Consider the following 17,986-nt stretch of genomic DNA (forward strand, 5'->3'; position numbering starts at 1 on the left):
GAAGGGGTGACTTTAACTTTAATGGTGAGTACATTACCCCCAAGGGAACTTTTTTTTTATTTCTGTTTCATAGCAGACAGCACTTATAAAATTCTTCTTCATCACTACAGAGTGGAGGATCCTAAATTTTCTGATTGGTCTAAACTGTCACTACCAAAGGCAGAATCACCACCAGCCCATGAAATTACTCCCCGTTTTAGCAGGATGACCTTCAGAACTATCAGCTCTCAGAAAAGTGCCTGGGGAACCCTTAGCCCATGCTCTTGATCCGACGCCTCGCTGTCCCTGCCCTTGATAAATTAGGCGTCCACAGAGGGAGGGCACCAGCTAAGGTGCTGTGAGCAATTGCCTCACAGGTTACAATCTCTGCCACTGCTTTTCCACTTCTGCCCAGGCTGCTCACGGAGCTTGTCCTTGGGGCCCCGAGTGTACCACTCCTCAAACCTGCCCTTGACCACTCATCTTTCGCTAATTCCATCTGCACACACACATTGGGCAGGGCAAATAAGAATCCACTCAGAATTAGTGGGCTTGGGCCCCACCACTGATTCTTTGGTCACAATAAAAAATATGACCACCGCACATTTTGCTTCATCACTGTTTGCAGTGGCTTCATTCTGTTCTGAAAGGGGCCATGGAGAATTATATTACTCTGACTCCTTTAAAATAGGAACCCCTTATTTGGCTCCCCTAAAACCCAGGCAGCAGGCAGCTTTGGCAGTCCCCCAGAGCAAATAATGACTTGGTATTTCAATATTCATTCTCAGCACTGGCTATTCCCCTGGGCACTCAGGCACATGGCCCTTTGGAAATCAAACAGCAATCAAATCTGGTTGGAGCTGGTCAAAGTGAAGACATTCCAGGGAACGTAGGCTTGTTTTTTCTACAAGCATAAATCTGATCACACCACTGTCTGTAGCTTCTCCTCAAAGACAACAAGTAAAGTTGCCATGCTTAGGAACAGATCTGACTCAAGAAAAAGGGCTCACATTAACTATTTCCTTTCTTGACAATCAAAATACTCTCCAGAGCCAAAGCCACAATAAGGACACCTAATGAGGAAAGGATAGGTAGCAGTTCTTATTGCCTGCAGCCTGATTTCAGTTGGGAAAAGTCTAATTTAGTACTTGTGTGGGTGGACATGTGCAAATTTGCAGAATAATGTGCATTAACTGTTTATTTACTTATCCTCTTGGAATTTGGCATGCAGCCTGGCTGCCAGTCACAGGCCAACACTTACCAAAAGTGGGGAGTAACGAAAGTTTATTTTAGAAAACCCTGTAGCCTTTTTTGCTCCTTCTTTCTATATCTGGGGAATCCCCTCCCCCAGATGATCGGAGCCATTCATTCTCATTCTCATTCTTTCTCCCTCCCTCCCTCCCTCCCTCCCTCCCTCCTCTCTCTCTCTCTCTCTCTCTAAATTTGTTCTGGAAAGTATCTGAATAAGTCATTTGTTCTAAGTTATGAGACATCATCCCTGTGGAACAATGTCTTTTTTATTCAGCAATATTAGAAAATGAGGCATTCTGCATAAATAAAACTTCCAAATAAATTAAAATCATAATTCTAAGTGCCAATTAAAAAATTAATTGGCTTGGACGGAAGCATTTAAAATGCATTATGTGTATCATTATAAATTCATGCACAGAGGATACCAAAATGATGATTAATCAATTGTGTAGCATTTTACATACTACAAAGTGCTTTCACATACATTTTCTCATTGTTTTTCGCTACTATAAAGAGAAGATACCGGGTTCCTATTTGTCATGTAGGAATCATTGTTTCAAACAGGGGTTGCTATCCTGTATTCCATATCACCCTGTGACACAATGATATGTACAACACCACAATATGTAGTATTCAGGGATGTACAACATTTGCCTCTTTCTGGGGCCTTTCATTTGTTTGCTATACTTTCTAGGTCTTAGTGTCTGCTGCCTCTGGAGAACTAGCTCCTATTTTTGTTGCTGGAAAATCTGCATCTAGCAGCTTGGACCAGCCAATCTAGTTTACTAAATATACCTCATTGAACTAACTGCTGCTAAGCTGTGGGCTAGGAAACCAGATGAATTAGCTTACTAAAACCATATTTTAAAATAAGACCAAACAAGCTACCCATTTATTTCAGCATGGCTCTGAGATGATTTTATTTCCAAGACTTAAAGCTCTAAAATTCTCCCCTCTAGTCTTATTTTCTCAGCCAAAGTACTCTAACTTTTCCCCCATGCAGACTGGACCTCAGCATCACGGTGCCCATGATGCTGCAAGTGGGAGCCTCAGATCCCTTCACATCCCAGGAAGTCCAGCTCCTACTTCCTTCTGATCCTGCCTTCAGAGTGCTGAATGCTCTTAGATAAATTTAGAAGGCCCTGTTGAGGGGCCAGCACCGTGGGTAAAGCCACCACCTGCAGTGCCGGCATCCATATGGGCACTGGTTCGAGTCCCAGCTGCTCCACTTCCAATCCAGCTTTCTGCTATGGCCTAGGAAAGCAATAGAAGATGGCCCAAGTCCCTGGGCCCCTGAACCCATGTGGGAGACCTGGAAGAAGCTCCTGGCTCTCGGCTTCGGATCAGCACAGCTCTGGCCATTGCAGCCAATTGGGGAGTGAACCAGCAGATGGAAGACCTCTCTCTGCCTCTCCTTCTCTCTCTGTGTAACTCTGACTTTCAAATAAATAAATAAATATTTTAAAAAAAAAGAAAACCAATTTGGATAGTACATTATAATTTTAGAACTTTATAAAGTAACCCATTATTTATTTTAAAATGTAGAGGGTGAATTTTGAAATAGTCCCTTCAACAACAAAGGAAATGAATAATAAAATCACCTGTAGTCCCTGTACTCAAACCCCAGCTCTGTTGGGAAGTTTGGTTTATTTCTTACCAGTATTTTCTGTATGAGCATATGTGCATGTGTGCTTGTGCATTTAAACATTACTTTACATTTTTTTTGCTTTTTTCATTCATGTTTATACCACTGCTATATTCCACTGTCAATATGCAGCATTTTAAGCACTTTTTATATTGACATAATCTCCAGCTTATTGAAATGCTGCAAGAATTCTGCAAAAACAGTTTTTCCCTAAATGATCTGAAATAATATTGTTAACTGGTACCCCAAGATTTCCTAATACATTTTTTTTAATTCTTAAAATTCCTAACTCATGAAAATTGTATAAATTGCATATATTCACAAAGTACTATGTGACATTTTAATACATGTATACACTGTACAATGTCCAAATCAAAGTAAACATATATCATTGTTTAGGTTTTAAACCTATCATTTTTAATGATTGCAATACTTTGTCAAGCAGTTGTACACATTTGCATTGATAATCTGTCTCCACTGTATTTTTAGCATCTTTTATTTTATGGGTGGTGATATGAATTGTACTGCAAAAAATTTTGATATTTATAATGTTTTCTCTAATTAGGATTATTTTCTAATTAATTCCTAAACTTGGTAAATAGCAAAAGCATTTAAAAAACATAACATCATTAGAATCTTAAATTTTTCCCTTGTCACTGAAATTTTTATCTTTGTCTGCTAAATATGCTCACTAATTGGAAATTCATCTTATGTCTACTTTGTGTTAGGCACTGTGGATGCCAAAAGGAATAGCACATGGCCCCACCCTCAAGGGATCCCCAGTTCATGTTATTTTGTGATCTGTGCTATAATGAGAGATTTACTTGGTGTGCAGTAACACAGAGGCGAGAATGTCTAATTCTTGACAGAGGAGACCAGATGTTTGCATTAAATTTTGAAGAATAAGCAGGCATTTACCAGGCAAAAACACAGATCCTGAAGAATCAAGTTGTGCGCAGAGAACTGCAGGTGCTTCATTATCCCTGGAACGTGGTGTGGGACCAATAAAATATCTAACACCTGCTACAGCTTATTGCAAGTTATGTATCAAGTACATTCTAAATATTTTATTGATATCATCTCCATCAATTTATACAACCTTGCAAGGTAAGTAGTATTCGCTGTATATTGCAAATGAAGATCTTTTAACCATTGAATACTGATACATAGCAGAAGATATATTGAAAGTCAGTTCCTACTGACTGCACAACCTGTGCCCCTCATCATTGTGTTATGCTGCCACTACCTAGATGCCAGCAGAACAGTTATGGGAGCTGGGATGGTAAGCAAGGAGAGACCAGCTCATTGAAGCATCTATAATTTACGATAAGGACTACAGCCTTCTTAAACTTTTCAGATGCACCAGGATTGGTAACTTCCTCTTCTGTGCTCTTGTCAAGCTTTTATAGGCTTCTACTACAACACGATTATACTTGTGCATATTGCTAGTGTCTAGTTCCAAGTATGTGCCCTCCATTGTATTGAGATTTTCAAGTGTAAAGGCTATCTCTTAATTACATTTGTCTTCCCAGCAACTAGCTCAGGGTCCAGCAAACAGCAGAAATGGAATCAATATGAAATGACTGAATTGTGCACTTTTGAGCCAGATCACTGGTTTGTCAGAGCAACATCTTCCAGGCTCACAACTGTTAGTCATATTTTCAGGAATTATCTTAGCTTGTTAAATACAGATATTATTAAATTAAATTATGTAAACTTACAAGTAAATATTATGAAGGGACTAGTGTTGTGGCAAGCAGGTAAGCTGCCACTTGCAATGATGGCATCCCTTATTAGAGTGCTCATTCTGTCTCTATTGCTCCACTTCTGATCCAACTTCCTGTTAATGTACCTGGGAAAGCAGCAGAAGATGACCCAAGTGCTTGGGCCCCTGCCACTCATATCTGAGACCCAGATGGAGTTCCTGGCTGCTGGCTTTAGCCTAGCCTAGATGTGGCTGTGTGGCCATGTGGGGAGTGAACCAGTGGATGGAAGATATCTTTCTGTCTCTGTCTCTCTCCCTCTCCCATCCCCCATCACTCTTTCAAATATGTAAATATTTTTTAAAATGCATTATTAAAAGCAAAGATAATCACTTTCTCTCTCACTGTCTAACTCTGCCTGACAAAAAAAAAAAAAAAAGCAAAGATAATCCATTATAAAAACTTGGAACTTCTTTATCTTATTTTTTAGAACATTCATTCAGCAAGTGCTTGTTGAGATGTCACATTGAACTAGGATCAAATTGAACTAATTTTTACTATTATTTATAATCGTGAGGTTATTTCACCTATATCCTCTGTATGATGGAAATATCCTGCAATGTTTTACATCTCATTCTAATTGTGGGCTCTTATTGGTGATCTGAAATAGCTTAGGGTGCTAAGCACCTCTTTTGACACTTATTAGCATTTGCAATATTAGTTGTGCTGATTCCCCTGTTTATTGACCATTCATCATCATGGTTTCTCCCTACATCTCCTTCAAAATTCTTTTTGTAGTCCTTTTATAGTTTTTTTTTTTACTTTTGAATATTTTACCTAATTCCAAGGTGTCATACAAATGGCATTCAGATTTGTATCTCCAACTCTAATTTCTCTTTTTAGCACCAAATGATATCTCACTTCCAACTACCTGCTGTGTATCCTGAACTAAATGTTCTAGAAAATGTCTCAAAGCAATTTTATTCTTTATAGTTTGTTATATTATAAAAAACATGATAAAGCTTTTATAATTATATTTTTTTCCTAATTAAGATGATTTCACAATTAGCTCCTAAAATTGAAATGACTAGAACAAATGGCAAGAACACTTTAAAAACTGTTACTCAAATCTTAAATATTTTCCTTTTTTACTTAATTTTTTTCTACTAAATATGCTTACTGTTTGAGCATCTACCTTATGTCTACTGCACTCATTATACTTGTATAACTGAAGGCAGTTTGTGCCAGTCTGAGTTCCATGATTATATTGATTTTTATTTATGTTATATTTATATAAATATTTTATTTATTTTTATATTGATATTTTTTCATTTCAATTACCTGGGCTTGAAACATAATAGAACTTGTTTCTTTCCTATTATTTCCTCTGTATGTTTCTCTTAAAATCTCTGAAAGTTGCCTTTTCTAAAAGATTTATTTATTTATTTGAAAGTCAGAGTTATAGAGAGGGACAGATCTTCCAGCCACTGCTTTACTCCTCATATGGCCAGGGCTGGACCAGGCCAAAGCCAGAACCATCATCCAGGTCTCCCACGTGGGTGAAAGGGGCCCAAACAAGTGGGCCATCTTCTGCTTCTTTTCCTGGGCCATTAGCAGGGAGCTGGATCGGAACTGGGGCATTCGGGACATAAACTGGCATCCATATAGGATGCCAGTGTTGCAGATGGAGGCTTTACCTGCCATGCCATAACATTGGCCCCGAGTTACCTTTCTTATGTTGTAAATGTTGACTGAGGTAGCTTGTCCACATCTTGACTAATGTCGTGGTTATTTATGCAATTGCCTTACACTTCTTAGATAGCAAGTCTTCTCAAAGGCAGGGAGAAGTAAGGACCCTGAGCTGGGGAGATGATGCTGACTGTTAGTGGGCCCCATAAAGGTCCTGGTAGGAGAGGTGGGGGAAGTCAGAGAAGCAGAGATGCTGGAAACAGCACTTGAACATCGCCAGGGGCCGTGAGCTAAGGACTGTGGGTGACCCCCAGACTGGAACAGGCGAGGAAGAGATTCCAGAAGGGATACAGCTCTGCTGACATCTTCATTTTAACACACTGAGATGGATTTTCAATTTCTGACCTTTTGAACTGTAAAAGAATAAAGATAAAATGTTGTGTTTTCTAAAGATTTATTTGATTTGAAAGGCAGAGTTACAGAGAGAGAAGGCAGAGAGAATGAGAGAGAGAGAGAGACAGAGAGAGAGACTGATTTATTTTCCATCCTCTGGTTCACTCCCAAAATGGCCACAACAGCCTGAGCTGGGCCAGGCTGAAATAAGGAGCCAGAACTCCATTGGATTTCACGTGGATAGCAGGGGCCCAAGTACTTATTTCGTCTTCCATTATTTTCCCAGGCACATTAGCAGGGAGCTGGATTGCAAGTGGAGCAACCAGGCCTTGAACTGGCCCTCATATGACAGGCCAGCATTACAGGTAGCGGCTTAACCCACTGCACCGCTGTGCAGGTCCCTAGTTGTGTTGTTTTAATCCTCTAAATTTGAGTTGTTTGTTACAGTAGCCATAGAAAACTAATATAAGAAATCTTACTGAAGTGTATATTCTAATATTAAATGATGCCAGGGGCCAGCTTTGCAGTGCAGAAGGTTGGGACGCTGCCTGCAAAATACCAGCATCACATATGAGCACCAGTCTGAGCTCTGCTGCTCCACTTCTGATGTAGCTCCTTGCTAATAATGTATCTAGGAAAGAAGCAGAAAATGGCCCAACTACTTGGGCCCCTGCCACCCATGTGGGAGACCTGGAAGGAGTTCCAGGCTCCTGGCTTCAGCCTGGCTCAGCCCTGGCTATTGTGGCCATTTGGAGAGTGACCTGGCACAGATGGAAGATATTTTTCTCTCTCCTTCTCTTTGTAACTCTTTCAAATAAATAAAACTTGTAAACAAATTCAACTTCATTTTTTATAAAAATATTAGATGATAGCAAACAAATTACTTCTTAATGGCAGAGTTTCAAGAATCTGTAAGCTGTTTGGAGGAAGCAGGTTTTCCCAGCACATAATTTATGAGACTGGTTGGCTTGTGGCATGGCAGTAAGTAGACAGGGCCTTAAAGGCAGAAAGTGTTCAAGTGGGTACATGATGTTATGGTCAATAAACAACTCATCTTAACCCCAGGAGACAAATTAGCCATGAGAAAATGAAAACTCAGAAGCCTTTAGCCTTCTCAGAGGTATTCTTTAGAGAGGAAGACATTAGAGACTACAGAATGAAATGAGGCCCATGACACAACTGCCTCATAAGTGAGCCGGGACCAAATTCCTATTTCTTTTAAAAGTTAAACTTGCCTACATTTGTTATATATTATTTTGAAGCTTCAAGAGGCTTTTATGTTAATGATAAATAATGACAACTAACATTTATTTATAAATGTTTCTAAAGCGCCCCCATATACATTATTCTCATTTAAGATAGCGACCAAATACAAAATTTCCACTAGAATGAAGTAGATTATTAATAAAAACTAAAAGGTAAATAACTTTCTTGCATGTGCATTTTTAGAAAACAACGTAAAACATTAACATCCTGTTACTGACTCTCTGTAACACACAGCGGAAAAAAAAAAAAAAAACACTTCAGCTAATGCCTCCAATTATGCATCACTGCCCACTGCAGGTGGACCAAACGTTTCTCTGGTGCGCATTAACTGGACATCCTTGTAAGCCATACAGGCATCACAGCCCCAAACTGCTAATGCTTCTGTAGTTAGGAGGCCATAAGCAGTGTCAGTCATTCCAGTACTATCATTTAGTGCTAAACTTGGCTATACCATATTAAACATTTGGTTCAAGAATTTTTTCCAGGATCCATTTAGCATATTTTCAGAACATTATATATGTAGCTATAACATGGGGAAAACGTGTCTTTCAATTAATTCTTTTAAAAAACAGAGTATGACACCAAATTCTTCCTCCAGTGGGGTCTTTGAAATTAGTGAAGTCTGTTTTTTAAGCCAATCTTTCCCTTTTCTGTTTGTACAGATACAAGACAAATCTTAGCAGATAGTGGATTCTTAGTATTTGTTGATGAACTTGGATTGTACCACATGAAATTGCTAATAATGGATCTGTTGAAAACTGACTGCAATTAGTAACACTGACATAAAGTGTGTTTCCAGTTGTGCTATTTAGAATTATGTTAGTGTTTATGCTCTTAATTTTCTTTGATTATTGAATTGTTTTGTGATGGTTTATTGTTTTACAGAGAAATAAATAATTTAGTATCTTCAAAAAAATTCCTATTTCTTTAGTCTCAGGTCACTCTCCCTCCCCTTCTGCTTTTCTCAGCCACCCAAATGTCCAAGCCATTGTTGAGAAACTTCACCTTTGGTTCTTTAACAAGATTTCTACTGGTGTGATCAGTATGATTAGTTATCTATCAGTATAGAATGAAGTACCTCCAAACCTAGGCACTTAAACCAACAATAGACATTTAACAGTGTCTCAAAATCTCTGTGGGTCAGAAACTCCAAGCTGGCTTGGCTGGTGAGTCCTGGCTCATGACCCCTATGGCTGCAGTCAAGATGCTGTCTAGTTTGCTGTCATCTGAAGGTTGAATCAGTTGAAGCAGATGTTGGTTATTGCCATGAGGCCTCTATTCCTTTCCACGGACACCTGTTTATAGGGGTCCCTGAGGATCTTCATGGCATCGTGGTGGGTTCCTCCCAGATCTTCAACTCCCAGAGACAGGAAGAGGTAGATGCTTCCCTTTCTATGACACAGCCTCAGAACTCACAAAGCATTATTTCTGTCCTATCTGGTTATAAATGATTCATTCAGTCAGGCCTATATTCAAGGGAGCTGGATTCATCTCTCCCTTTTGAAGAAAGAGTGTTAAAGAATTTGTGAACATGTTTTTGATACCATCACATCTTGTTTTAAAAGGATAGAGCACTTACCAACTAATATTTATATGGCATTTTACATTTCACGATATTGCACAAAATTGCGTATATTTCCACATATACTATCTCCACTAAGCAGCCTGCCAACTTTGTAAAACAGGCATTGTTATTGTTGTCCCCTTTTAATGCAGATGGAAAGTGAAGTTTAAAGACCTTAAGAAACTTGCCAAATCTAGTCCTTAGGTCTCTAAAATTAATGCTCCTATATTTTCACATCTTGTTTCTCCTAAAGCACTGATATGCCTGGTGAGAAATAGTTATTGTCATTTGAATTTATGTCATTACTTACCTCTCTTTAAAGTTCAGTTATTCTATCAAGGAAAAAAGAAAGAAGTAATGTTCACTGACCTCCCATGACCCAGATATGGTGCTAGTTACTTTACATCCTTGTGAATTTCTTGAGGTTGAGACTTGTTCATCTTATCTCCTCCCAAATACTAAAGAATAAAGTTCCAAGGAGCTTGGTTCTTACACTTTTTCTCCTGCTGTCCTAACTCTTGGATGATCTCATCCAGTCATATTTTTGAATCTCATTCATATCCTGATAGCTCCCAAATTTATGTCACCAGTTCTGACCTCTCTCTAGAACTCTAAACTCACATATCTCCTCTTAGCATCTTAAACTCAGCCTGTTCAAAACTGAACTTAAAACTTCCTTGGAGCTGGCACTGTGGCACAGTGGGTAAAGCCGCAGCTAGAAGATTCTCTCTCTCTCTCTCTCTCTCTCTCTCTCTCTGCCTCTAGCTTTCTGTAGCTCTGCCTTTCAAATAAATAAATAAATAAATATTTTTTAAAAAAAAGTAAAAAACAAACAAAACCCCTTTCTTTTCCACCAGAACCTTTTTGTTCCAAATCACTGTGATGATGGCAACATTCATTCAGTTGCTCAGACAAAAAATAACTGGAGATTTGTGGTTTTTTTTTTTACTGACTTCTCTCCTCTCATACTATACATCAGAAAATTCTATTAACTTTATCTTCAAACTGTATTGCCAGTCTAAGCACTTCTGAGCATCTCTATCCCTACCCTAGTCATTATCCTCTCTCCTAACTTGTCCTTACTCTTCCTGACACCATGCTTGTCTGCTCCCCCATCCCAGTGTATTCTCCATGCAATAGTCAAAGCGATCCTTGGAAAATATAAATTATATATGTATGTATATGTATGGACATATATACCCTCTAGAGGCTTCCTGCGACTCTTAGAACAAAATTTAAATCTCTTTCCAATGCCTCCAATGTCCCACAAAATCTGGCCCTTGCCTACCTCTCTGATCCTCACTCCCTTGAACTTGCAAGCATGCCCCTGCCACGTATCTTTCTCATCCCCTCTGCTGGAATGCTCTCCTATCAAAAAGGTACTTAGCCTTCTCCTTTACTTTGTTTCCTCTTATACTGTAATGTCACTTCTTCAGAGAAGGCATCTCTGGCCACTCTGTTTAGAGTAGACCTGCTCTTTCCCCTTTATTTCCTGTCCTTTATCAACTGTTTCCCTATAGCACTTACTAATGCCTGATATTATACTTATTGATCTGGTTAGGTTTTTTTTTTTTTTTTTGGTTTGTTTGTTTTGCTTAGCTCCTTCAACAGAACATGTTTAATTCATTGAGCCAAACATTTACTAAGTGAATGAATTCATTTTTGTATCCCTTGCAATAATTTTTAATTACAAGTCTGGAACATAGGAACTATTCAATAATGTCTTGTCATATCATCTCAATTAATTATTATTAACTTGAGATGTAAATATTTTTCTCTTTTTACAGAGACATGATGTGAATTGTGTAAGAGCACCCAAAGGAGCAAAAGTTGGCTTCCTGATCTCTGCAACTTTGTGGACTCTGTCATTTCCACTTCCCTCTTGGGTTTCCACTTCTCTGTGCTGTGTCTGAGATCTTGAAATTGCTCAAAAGACATATAAGAAGTCAAGAAGAGCTCAGATCAATGAGTTCTAAGCTTTCAGGAACCCAGAGAAACACAGTTGGCAAGCTCCAAGTACTACATCTTCTCATGGTTATAGGCAAGAGTATTCTTGACACTTCCCTCCTCCAAGAGCTGTTCCAAAATGCATACTGTGAGTTTTCTCTGGGCAATCAACAAAACATCCCAGAACAGTGGTCTGAGGCCAAGTCTAGAAGGCTTCAGAGCCCACATCCGGTTGCAGTTTTCCTCATAACTCAGAAGGGGGACGGTAGACAGACAGGCTAAATATTAAATGACGCCCTGTGAGCCATATATGCCTATTTCAGCACCCTTAGGGAGCTCTGGGCAGCAGTGATGATGATGCTTCTTCATAGTTATTGGAAACTTTAGAAAACCAGATCAATTACTTTTCCAAAGGTCTTCATGTCAATAAACCTTTCAAATAAGTCTCCTTCCAAGGCTGCCCGACATAAAAGTCTGTCTTTCCCATGAGTTCACCTTCAGTTACTGCAGTCCAAACTAATCATTCCATCACCTGCTGTCCAGCTTCCCATTCTGACCTTCAGTTATAAAGTTCTTTGATATTGTTTTTGGCTCTTCAGTGGGGACATGGATTGGCTCCCTGACTGGTTTGCCAGCTCCTTGAAGGCAGAGACCACAGCATACAAAGATATTTCCAAGAGTTCCTGGGAAATGTGTATCATGAAAAAAGTTTATTTTGCACCAAAATAAACTTACATTTTCTAGAAATTTCTCACTGGACCACATTCACCCCACCCTTTACTCCCAGCTTTGAATGGAATTCTGTAGGATTAGAGCTGTTTTGCCTCTACCCGATTGAGTGCAATAACATCTCAATGTGGACTCCCCAGTGACTGGGTCCACTCATTGGTTTGATTCAGAAGCACCAGCTAGTTTTGGACAGTGGAGTTTAGACAGCAAACCCTGAGTCTCAGGAACCTGTTTCCCAATTTTCTCTCTGATCTATGTGACTCAGTTTCCTTCATGGTAAGCTGAAGTGTGACAGTAACTGAGTACTTGGGGAGAGCATTTGGTAAACAGTTAACACTTTGCTTGGTAGGACCACAACCCATGTCAGAGTATGTGGGGTTCAGGTCCTGGCTCTACTCCCAACCCCAGCATCATGCCACAGTGCACTCTGACAGACATCAGGGGATGGCTCAAGTAGTTGGGTCTCTGACAGCCTTATAGGAGATCTGGACTGAGGTCTGGGTTCAAGGCTTTGGCGGGGCCCAGCCCAGGCTACTGCATGCATTTATGGAATGAAACAGCATGTGGGAGATTTCTCTCTCTTTTTCTCTTCCAACTTTCAAATAAAATAAAATAAAAATATAAAAGAAGATTACTGTTTATGGCCCTTGTCTATACTCTTGAGGAACAGTGGCTTTTCTACTTACTGCTTGTTGAATTGTTTATTTAGTGGAGGGTTAAACTTGTGATTATAAAGTAAATTGAAAGTAACATTAAACTTGTGATTATAAAGTAAATTGAAATATAAGAAAAGAAGGAGGAGGGAGGGTGGGAGTCTGTGAGTGAAGGAGTCTAGAGTGGGAAGTATCATTATGCTCTTAAAATCGTTTATATGAAAGAAGTGAAATTTGCTCTTTTATATAAATAAAAACTTTTCAAAAGAAGGAATAGGTGCTCAAGAATACTAGAATCAAGAAGAAGAATTTCTCTTTTGTGAATCTCGTCAAACAAGAAATACTGGTAACAGAGGATGCCATTCACTTCACGGAGGGGAAGCCGAAGCTTCTCTCGGAAGAGGGAGGAGGCTGCTGTGCTTCTCGAGCCCCTGCTGCTGCCCTGTTTGTCCACATTTCCAATCCTTAAACCTCTGTGACTTAAGGCCCTGAGAGTGGACCTAGCAAGATTCTTCAGATCTCCACAGCCTTCTAGGGTGTAAAAGAACAATAAAAATCAGCCTAGTATACTTGAGTTCCCTTAGCATCCCTCCCTCTAAACAGTCTGCCATTCGAGCCTTTTCCAGAGGTAGCGTCCCAGTTAGAAAGAGCAGCTTGAAAGGGTCTCTGTTCAGAGATGGTACTCTTGACTGGAGCAGAACATGCACTTGGAGCTGCTTTTCCATGAAGGACATCTGTGGAGTGCAGGCAGCAAACCCGGAGTCTCAGGAACTCGGCGGTGGTGCACTCACTGCCAGTACTCATGACTTGAAGGCTGCTAAAGGTGAGGGTGTGTGTTAATTCCTGCTACGCACGGCTTGCCACGCGTGCCTCTGCGAGGAGAGTGTCTGCTGTGGAACTTTCTGGAAAAACCCTTGGGAACAGGACCAGCGATGGGAGGTCAGGGGCAGCACACTGGGCAGGAGTCTCTGCCAGTCCTTGAGTGATTGCTGGGGAGCCCATGGCTCACAGGGGTCACAGCTAGATCTGCACTGAGCTGTAGACCCCAGAAGTCAGGGGTTGGTTATATTGCTGGGCTGGATACTGGATTCCACACCAAGTTGGTACTCCTTAAAGGATTGAGCTTGGTGATCATCACAGTTTACACAAAGTCAAGTGGTTAATGAATGAACTAGGAATCAGAGTTTTATATCTATGAGCTAATTATATCTGAGTTTCATAATAACTTGAGGCTATTTATGAGCAAGTATTATTATTATAAGCCACATTCTGCGGATGAGAGGCCTGGCCCTGCATCAAGAAGTAGAATGATGTATTTAAAAGACAGAAAATAAAGAGTTAATTCTTTTGATCTGGTATGTGCAATTCAAAGAAAACTTACTGTAAATAGTGGACGCTAATAGGTGGTTATTTAAAAGAAAATATAGTCCACAATGCCTGGAAATTAGAAGCAGAATTCCTTTTTTATTTAGTAAAGAGTATTTAATATAAACTTTTTAAAAAGGGTTAGACGTGCTTCAATTGTTCTTAAACTGTTTTTGTAACACTGTTGCCATATTTCCAGAATTTTTATGGAAACTTGAGGGGAAAAAATTACTCTGTGAACTTTTTCTTATTAAGGCAAATAAATAAATAAAGGTGAAATTTTGTGTATGCATCTGAAGCCCAGATAAGAGTTCCTTTGTGGTTCTCACTAATATAGAAAAATCTATTTAAATTTTCTCACTTCCCCTTTCCTTTCAAACCTGATCCAGTTAGCCTTGGCTCTTATCCCCTCCTTCCCCAGTTCTAAAACCAAATGGAATGTTTGTGCTGAGGGACAAGTCTGTACAGTGACTCAGAGGAAACAAGCATTTATAAACCATGTTTCCCTAAAGCCTCAGTACAAACACAACTGTGGCCCACTTCCAGATCGGACAGCGCAACACTCACTAGTGTGGCCCTGGCCAAACTAAGTGTCCAAGGGCCTTAGCCAAAAACAAGACCTGGGCTGCAAATGGCCTTGAGGCACCACCACACCTTGCAGATCTTTCATCTCCAAGCGTCAAAACAACCTGTGCTGGAATGAAGTCAGACGAAGAAGCGTTGTGCTTTGCAGGAATGCACAATTCTCTTGAGTTTTCAGTGTAGCTTGGCGTGACTTCAGCTTCATTACAGGCTAGTCTCTTAATTGTGTCCCTGAGTTTTCTTTTCAGGATAAATGTCTTCCCCTTGAGGCCCAACATAATCATATCTGCCTGGAATACAAAGGGTTACCAGGGCATTTGGTTTTCGCTCTGGAGTCAGCCTGATCTAGTTTTGAATCCCAATTCCTTACTTCGTATTTTCACTTGACAAAGATTTAGGAATACTGACTTTGTGCCAGGCTTGCATGGTTCTAAGAGCTGAGAATGAGGGAGGGAGAAGAGTAGACAGGGCTCCTGTCCTCCTGCTCTGACATCCTAATTAGAGGAACCAGGAGAAACAAACACAAAACACAAAGATCATGTGGCAGGGATGGTGATAACGTCATGGAGATAAATTAGGGAGCTGGTTCCGGTGACCAGAGGCCTCTGCATGATGGAGAGGAGGTGGCTTCTATGGAGCAGAGGCAGCTAAACAGAGACCTGAGTCACATGAAAGATTCAGCAGAATAAGAACACGCCTGGGGCCAGCGATATGGCATAGTGGGTAAGACACCACCTACAGTGCCGGCATCCCATAGGGGCACCAGTTCACGTTCCGGCGGCTCCACTTCTGATCCAGCTCTTTGCTATGGCCTGGGAAAGCAATTGAAGATGGCCAAAGGCTTTGGGCCCCTGCACCTGTGTGGGAGACCTGGAAGAAGCCCCTGGCTCCTGGCTTTGGATTGGCTCAGCTCTGGCTATAGCAGCCATTTGGGGAGTGAACCAGCAGATGGAAGTCCTTTCTCTCCATCCCCTCCCCGCCTCCACCTCCTCTCTCTCTCTGCAACTCTGCCTTTCAAATAAACAAACAAAAATCTTCAAAAAAAAAAAAAAACCCATCCCTACTCAGGAACACACAAAGACTTGAAAAAGAAGGAATCTTGGACTGCTCGAGGAACAGAAAGTCTACAGGGTGAGAGAGGGGGCAGTGGTGCAAGATGAATCTGGGACGCATGGAGGATCAAAGATCCACTCATTCTTTGAGAAGGCTCCAGGGAGGGGTGGATCTATATCCCCTCCCCTTTAATCTGAGCTGGCCTCTGAGTGCAGTGACCATGAGCTTATGGTGGAAGTGATGCAGCACCAGTCCTGGCCGTGGCCTATATGATGATTGCCAGCTTCTATCTTGGTTCTCTGAGGCCTTACCAAGGATGAGGGACCTCTTTCTGCCAAGGGCCATTTGGATATTTATAACATCATTCACAGGCCACAAAAAATTATCAACTTAAAAATTAGCCTGCTATAGATTAATTGAATTTTTTAAAACGATTTTATTTATTTGAGAGGTAGAGTTACAGACGGTGAGAGGGAGATACAGAGAGAAAGGTCTTCCATCCACTGGTTCACTCCCCAATTGGCTGCAATGGCCAGAGCTGCACTGATCCGAAGCCAGGAGCCAGGAGATTCTTCATAGTCTCCCATGTGGGTGCAGGGGCTCAAGGACTTGGGCCATCTTCTACTGCTTTCCCAGGCAGTAGCAGAGAGCAGGACTGGAAGAGGAGCAGCCAGGACTAGAAACTGCGCCCATATGGGATGACGGCACTGCAGGCAGCGGCTTCACCCACTACAGCACAGTGCTGGCCCCTAGATTCATTGAATTTCAAATCCATCCATCCTGTGGTTATCTTGGTAGGGTCAGACCAAATGGTTTTGCAAGCTGCAGACTGTGCATTCCCCAACCCTGCAACTGATGCATCAGAAGGTTGAGGATCTCTTGCTGAGAGTACATGAAGAAGAGGATGTCACTGAGCCCAGCCTTCCAGGTGCCCCTGCCACAGGGCCAGACAAGTGAGTGTAACCACCCTGGATCAGCTGAGCCACCAAGTGGCTCCAGAAAGTGCCTCACGAGACAAAAAAATCAGCTAAACCAAACCTCACCCAAAGTCCTGACACACAAAATCAGGAGATACAATATTTTGGTGGTTTTAAGCCACTGAGTTTTGGGGGTCAGTACTTTAATAGAGAATAGAGAGACAGGCCACAGTCAGGTTGCTGTGACCTTGAGCCAGGACACAGTGTGGCTTGAGCTGAGTAAGAAACCATGGGGGAGCTTATGTAGGAAATGTGGGGCCTACTACATTCTAAAACTTAACTTCGTCATTTGTTCCTGGCTTCCTACTTCTTTGATCTTGTACAAGTAAACTGAGCTATCCGTGTCTTGGTTTCTCTACCTGAAAAATAAAATAATAGTTTCTACATCATAGGGTTGTTTGGGGATGAAGTAATATAAAATAATTAGCACAGTGCATAGCGCCTGGTTCAGGGCCCGATGAATGGTAGCTGTACCTGTTTCTATTTTTCTGGCTCAGTTCCTACCTGAAGAATCAAGGAGACTCCAGTTCAGGAAGTCCTTAGGGGAATTATGTACATGCTCACATCCAGGGGCCTTTGCCACCCCAGTTGCCTATCCACCAGGATGGGCCAGCAAAACTGCGATTTGGTATCCTCTATGGCCTCCTCTCCTTTTCTAATGCTGGTTCTGTGAGTTCTTCAAAATGCCAAGCCTGAAAGGACAGTGGTCTAGCCTCTGCATTCCTCTGCAGCGGCTGCTTTGTCACTTCCAGCAGGGCTGTGCCTGGCTGCTGCCACTCATGCTGTCAGGAGATTCCAGTCGTATCCTGCACAAGTGGGACAAACAGCCTCACTCCCTCTCCTTTAGGTGAGAGACTGTCAACAGTGATCCTCTGACCTCCCAGATTCCTGGAGACTACTTTCTATGATACTACTTTCTATGATACTACTATATTAGATATATTAGAGTGTGTGTCAGTCATAACTGTTAGGAGGTGCCAGGCCACCTGACACTGACTGTGAGTGAGATCACTTACTGGTCTTTCCCATAATCCCACCCTCCCCTTCACTCAGCTTCTACCTCTATCGTCTGTCTATTTGATCAGTTTTTCTTAATGTTCTCTTGGAAAAGATCAGTTCCTCCTTCAGACATGTCCCATAGAAAGAGAAGTGCTCTTGTTTCAATTACTTTTTCTTCTCAGATTTCCATT

At 41.1% G+C, this 17,986-nt stretch overlaps 1 long non-coding RNA gene across 8 annotated transcripts in view; it reads left to right on the forward strand.

The window, feature by feature from the left end:
- The window catches only part of LOC103349468 (uncharacterized), an 87,590-nt gene that overhangs the window by 45,656 nt on the left and 23,948 nt on the right, over positions 1–17,986 (forward strand). For 3 of the 8 annotated variants that reach the window (XR_011390542.1, XR_007920664.2, XR_007920665.2), the window contains exons 3-4: positions 3,604–3,982; positions 11,278–11,585. This is a non-coding gene — a long non-coding RNA (uncharacterized lncRNA). Of the gene's footprint in view, positions 1–2,233; positions 3,983–11,277; positions 14,488–17,986 lie in introns of those variants that run through there. The other 5 variants (XR_007920662.2, XR_007920658.2, XR_011390543.1 and 2 more) reach the window with 2 other exon arrangements.

The sequence above is a fragment of the Oryctolagus cuniculus genome, chromosome 1 (assembly GCF_964237555.1).
Source record: "Oryctolagus cuniculus chromosome 1, mOryCun1.1, whole genome shotgun sequence".
Taxonomy (NCBI): Eukaryota; Metazoa; Chordata; class Mammalia; order Lagomorpha; family Leporidae; genus Oryctolagus; species Oryctolagus cuniculus.